Below are 6,606 nucleotides of genomic sequence, written 5' to 3' on the forward strand. Positions count from 1 at the left end.
ACCTTTCGGGAACGCTTCTGATGGCATTGTCTTTCTTTTAAAGACGATGTATGGACGGAGCTTCGTGCCATCCGCCAAACACGACAACATGGCGGTGAACCGCAGCTTCTCATTTCCTGTTGTGAGGAGTTTCACCTGGTGGGCTCCCTTCGTGTTTAGCGTCGTGTTGTTCGTCATATCAAAGTATACGGGGATTTGATCAGAATTGCCAATCTGGCTGAGCAAGTACTGTCTTTCTCTCTTTCTTTTCTCTTCGTATGCGGCAGGCAGCTTCTGGCACACGCTCGTACGACGACGAAGAGAAAAGCCAGCCCTCTTCATGAATTTCGATGCCCATGCCCTGCTGGCTTTGAAGTTGGTCCTCGGAATCCCTGCTTCCGCAGCGAATACACGGGCTTGCTGCATGACCATTTCGCATGTCACTGGAAGGGACCGATCCCGTATCTCAGTAACATAAGCCGCAAGCTTGGTCTCCAGCTCCGGAACACGTCCCGACTTCGGCCCGCGGAAACCTCTTCGCTTAGCATCGCAGCTGAAAATCTTGTCTTTCTGCCGTCGCCACTCCCGCACTACTCGTTCAGATACGTCGAATTTTCTGCCTGCCGCACAGTTGTTAGTCTCTTCTGCATAAAGAATCACCATCCTCTTGAAAGCTGCCGTGAAAGAGCGCCGCATGCTTTTCGGAGCAAGAGAACTCATGACGATGCAGCCTGTGGCCGGCAATGAATTCAGAAATACAAAGAAGCAAAGAACAAGGAACGATGCCCAATTCGTTCAACACCACGTGGTCAGCCGGCTCTTTCGTCAACCATCGACACTCCCGGAAGAGCCGCCGCAGCCTCCGCTTATTGGAACAGAGGCCCTTCCATCAACTATCGATACTCCCGTGAGTGCGGCATACGTTACGATATAGATTGGGGGGAGGGGGGATTTATGAACGTGGTGCGTGGAGTGAAAGTTAAAAAGAAAATGAAAAAGCCTGTTATAGAAGCGTGCGGAATTGCTGAATGCAACGCCTACAGTCGTGTAGTAAACACAAACTTGTAACCCCGCCGTAGCGTCCGCGATATATCATTTTTCATACTTTTATTGGCAATGCATACGATTCTAAGTCGACCCCCCAACTTCGGATTTTGAAATTTGAAAAAAACAGGTCGACTTACAATTGTGTAAATACGGTAGGTGGTTGCTACCTGTACCACATGGAGTGCGGCTGTAACTTGGAAAAGGGCTTACATCCCGATGTGATAACCACACCGGCTTGACCTGGTCTCATTGTCACATCCTTGAGTTCCAGGGCATAGGGAGCAATGTTTTGCTGAATGAGTTTGCCGACATTGTTTGAATTCAAATCCTTTGATTAAATGACGATCGCCTCACTTTGAGCCCTTGGTCGGTTCTCAGTGCCTTGAGCAGGGCGAGGACCCTGTTGCACTCCTTTTTCTACGGCCTCACTCCGTGAGCCGTTCAGCTTGACACGACACCTTTCCTGGGTTGCTCATTCCCCATGTCCTTGGAGCTGACCTTTCAACCCCTCTACCTCGTGCGTAGATTCAAAAGCATTTCTAGTTTAGTCACATTATTCACAATGTCACTGATATGTTTGTCTGCCTCCTTGCTTCCGTTAGTAATCACTGCCAACTGAGTTACTGCCTTGAGAAAGGCCACATCAAGTTTGCTCATTCTTTACAAGACAGGGACGCAGGATACGTCCTCCTCTTGGCTCACTGCATCAAGTTGGGCTGACAGCAGCAATCTCATGGGAAACCAAGATGTCGAGAGGCACAGAAGCCTTTGAGAGAAAACGGTATGTCTACCAAATGGAGCTGCCTGTTGTGAGATTCGTATTTGGGTCACTAAGTGGTATTTTTGTATGTAAGGCGAGAAATTCCCATATGCTCTATGATGTCAATGTGCATTATAGATCACCAGATGGTCTGTTGTGTTCGACATCTGTGGCAACCTTGTAGCCCGAGGCAGGGGCATAAAAGTCAACCCACTTACCATACCTGTTGAAAACTTGCAAACTTTACCACATTTCCCACAGTAACAGAAGGGTAAAACTGACATCAAGAGCTCATCACCCTTTGTCACCAGTTAAATCCGCCGGCACCAGACACACATCAACCGGTTCGTCTGGCAGTACTGTCACAAGACAAATCGATGATGTGCATGGTTAATTAGATTAGTAAATGAAATCAGTCTAAATATACAAACTTATGTGCAGGATTACAAAATTCATCACATACTTAAATTACATAGCCTTCATTACGGTCATCTGGGTTCTGGTGGGGGCCCATCAAACCACACGAGGTGGGTACTTTTAGTGCCTGCCCTTACTACCGGACACAGATACCGTAACCTTAGATTATATTATATGAATCTATTCCAGACTCCTTTTTGAAAACTTGCCATGCCAGAATGTTATTTATATTGTTGGCTTTGTAAGGAGAATGGTACTAATTACCTGCTATCGTCACCGAACATGTAACACGCTATCTAGTTTCCCTGTTTCCTTCTGAAGCATGGAACATAGTGTTCCTTGAGCAGGTGGAATGCTAGGCTGTAACACTCCTCTGTCTGGGAGTTATGCAGCAGCACAGCTATTTGTACTGCTCGAGCCTTCGTCGCGTTGAGGAGCACAATAGCTGTGCTTGTCGTGTAGTCAGATGGTGCAATTGAGTCGATAAAAATCATCTGTTGTGCTGAAGTTAAATTCTGAGCATGGTGCATTATTTATTTGGTGACAAATACTCCCAGATGTATCCTTGCTTTGACATTGTGCACGCCTTACCCCTGAGAAAACAGCAGGTAGTACAGTGCAGCTCACCCAACAATATTAAAGAGATTTAGTTGGCCATACAGAATGGGCTTGTGCACGATCGCTCACTATGTTTCGTGCGGAACAAAAGGCGTGTCTGTGACACTGCTCATAACCAATACTGTGTCCAATGAGTGTTCTGTTTTGTCTCTATTTTCTATTTGTGAGCTTTACTCCCAAACGGCATACCAAACCAAGTAGTCTGATAAAATGATTCCTCCTGGTGTCTTTGGTTTCCATGAATAAAATTGCTGAGAGGCAGCAGCCAATTGTGCAGAGCTTGTATGTAGAGCAGAACCTAACAAACCTGAAAACTGGTTTGTTAGGTTCTGCTCATATGTAGTGCACTGCACTAGTACTAAGTAATAACACAGCCATTGACTGTTACATTTGGAAACCTACTCTGCACTGGATAGCTTCGTGTTTCTTCAACACTAGCTCTTGACTGGTCTGTTGAGCTGGCTGATATTGCCGTGGGCACAGGCAGTTCTTCATCCATGCCTCCCCTGCTGCATGGCCTGCTTATTTCGTGGTCTTGGAGCATCTGTTGCATTGTGTTAAAGAGTTCCACTGCAGTGTGCTTCTTCCCGGTGCTTGTACAAAGGTCATGCGGCTGTAACCTTCATAAACAAGTCTACTGTGTTGTATAATATGGTCATACATTGCTGGGACGGAGCACTTACACTCAGCTACTAAGTCCGCACCAGTGCTGTCACCTGCAGGCTCTGGCGATGTACTGCGCAGCATAGATGTCTCTGGCAGAGTTTGCAGCTCTGCGCTCAGCTGCGGCCCCCTTTGGCACAAGGCAAGGAGCCGGTTTGGCTGCGGATAAGGACGTACTCAAGGATCTGGCCCAGCGATACGTTTTGTTCTGAGCATGCACACTCCCGACTCGCATCGATCCTAGATACGGATCCCCGTTCCGTACGGCCAACTAAATCTGTCGATTGATAAATCCAAATAGACAAGATCATTATAACATATCATTATATCTGGATTGCCATAAAAAAGGCTGCCTAACATACCCGGATTTGATGCTGTTGCCTTGAATGCCAGCATGAGCCCTGTGGTGTTCCATTGGGCACATGGCTCGGCTCAATCCCAAGGCCCTATAAGGTTTCTAGGTATGCTGGATTATGCTCATTCGTGGCATGCAGACTGCAGCTGAGACTCAAAGCCCTGGTACTACTCTTTAGCCTGGATAAAAGATGTTTCCAAAACTGGTTGCCTAGATTCGGCTATGGGATATGCCGATTGCTTTGCTGGGTTTTATTTCGTATTAGCATGCACACTTTGCATTTGCTACAGTGGCTGCCTATGACCATGCACATATTGCTGTCACGATGTTATGATCACTGATAAATTAGCAGCATAAAGAGAATTTATGTCCTTTTTGTTTGAGATGAAACTTCACTGTGGCAACAAATATCTCTTAATAAATCTCTTATACTAATGCAACAAAGGCATGGTCGTAGACCGGACTGTAGAAGGTGCACACGCTTGAGATACAGATATTTTGTCGGCAAACACTTAGAGACGAAACTAGGTCATAGATTGTTTCTTGCTGATGTTTCGTATGGTTGGAATGCTGTGTACTTGAATATGCAACTCAGATCATTGAGGTTTTAATTGTATAGCAGAAAATTCAGCATTGTGCTTGTACATATGTTCCCTTCCTATGAGTATGCTAAGTGCAACCAGCTAAAGAATTTGTTTGGTGAGGAAGGAAGGAACTATGAGGAGGAAGAGCTACAGGAAATATGTATCTGGACAAGTTGGTGCTGATCTGAGTCATTTACATCAAGTAGCAGCGACCTTTATGTTGAGGGCAGAGGATATTCATGCAGCCCACTTGCTTCGGATGCTGGGCCTTCCTCATTGGGTTCTTCTGGGTGCTCCTGTCCATCCAAAAAAGGCATGAAGAATCCTTGAGGCAGGCACTGGTCACCCAGGGCCAACTTGCCCAGGTGATATCTGGCATCAGTGTCCAGGGTGGGAGCATTAGGAAACAGTCCTCCAAAAGACTCTAGCACTAGAGCCAGATGCCTGCAAAAGGCACTTTGTTGCCCGGTTGCACACTCTGTGGTCACCTCGTACACCATGTCTTGGTGCGTGGCACTGGGCATGGCATAAAGCTTGTGAACAATTAGTTTCATGGTGCCAGCAGCACCTGATGGCATGCTGGAAAGCAGCCATTTAAATGCAAGCTGATGACCGGCAACGCGGCTGTTGCATGTGGCTCTCAAAGTATTTCTCCCGCACTAAAGCCAAGACATGGATGGTGGCCTCAAAGAATTGTGCGTGTTGGGTCCACATGTGGGTATCTTGGCCCGGAACAGGAGCATCAACTTCTTTTCTCATTTGAAGAAGTCCTCCACCTACTCAAAAAAGCCATGATATGCTTGCTACTGAAGCCTGTCCTCTGCAGCTTCTCCTCCGTGTCAGCATACGGCCTGAAAATGGAGTTTGGAATCCTTCAGTCACAGGGTGCTTGCAAAAGGCGCTTGCTGCCCGGTTGCACACTCCAAAGTCTGCAGTCACCTCGTACATCGTGTTTTGGTGCGTGGCACTGGGCATGGCATAAAGCTTGTGGATAATTAGTTTTATGGGGCCAGCAGCACCCGATGGCATCCTAGAAAGCAGCCATTTAAATGCAAGCTGATGACTCCAAGTATTTCTCCCGTATTAAAGCCCCTGTATCCACTAGTGCAACAGCATTGAAAGCCTCTGCCCTGTTCAGCCGAAAGTCTTTCAGAACATGGATGGTGGCCTCGGAGAATCGTTCGTGTTGGGTCCACATGTGATATTGGCCCGGAACAGGAGCATCCACTCCTTTTCTCATTTGAGGAAGTCTTCCACCCACTCAAAAAAAGCCATGATATGCTTCCTACTGAAGCCTGTCTTCTGCAGCTTCCTGCAGTTTGTTCCCATAGTGACGGGCCAGTGCCTCCGCCCGCGCAAGGCGCCTGCCACTGTGGTCGTCACGTGTCATGTTGGCCGGAAGAGGGCGTACGTGCAGGGCGTATCTCCAGATTTCAGGAATGCGTACGCACTCTTCCGTAAATGTTGGGTGGTGGATGTGTAGTCGGGCTAACAGGCAGCGTCCCGACGGCGTTTTTGAAAGTTTTGTGTATTGATTAGTCAAGTGCGCCTCTCGGAGCTCCGCGAATGTGTTTATCATCCCCAGACCCATAAGACGCTGGTTGGATGTGTTGATCGGGAGATCGAGGGCACGCTGTACATCTTTCTGAGAATCACTTCGAGAGCGTTCTCATCAAATCTGCGCAGGTGGAGGTAAGGAGTCGAGTAGAGTACTCGACTGGTCACGAATGCATGCGCCAGCCGCAAAGCGTCTGTGCACCGTAACCCCCCGCGTTTGTTGGAAACCCGGCGCACCATCCGGCCCACCTGGTCCCCCACCTTGCGCAGTTTTGCTAGTGTTGTATCAGCCCGTCGATGTTTGTGGATAAGGAGACCAAGTACTCTAATCTCATCGTGTTCGGGTATTGGACCGCTGGCCAGGGATAGTTCCATTTTTGTGGTGCACTTAGGCGACGGGCGAATGTGCACAAATTCGGATTTGTACGGTGAGCATTGAAGGCCGCAGCGGCGGGCGTAAGCGTCTACGATCTGCGCCGCTTGCTTAGCCTCAATGTCTCCAGCCGATCCGTGTTTGGCCCAGATGGTTATGTCGTCGGCGTACAGCGCTTGCTGGATGCCTTCGACCATTGCCAACTGAGCCGGGAGTTTCATCATGGCCAGATTGAAAAGTAATGGCGAGAGGA

Source organism: Amblyomma maculatum, chromosome 4 (assembly GCF_055883805.1).
Source record: "Amblyomma maculatum isolate TAMU_Amacu chromosome 4, ASM5588380v1, whole genome shotgun sequence".
Classification (NCBI taxonomy): Eukaryota; Metazoa; Arthropoda; class Arachnida; order Ixodida; family Ixodidae; genus Amblyomma; species Amblyomma maculatum.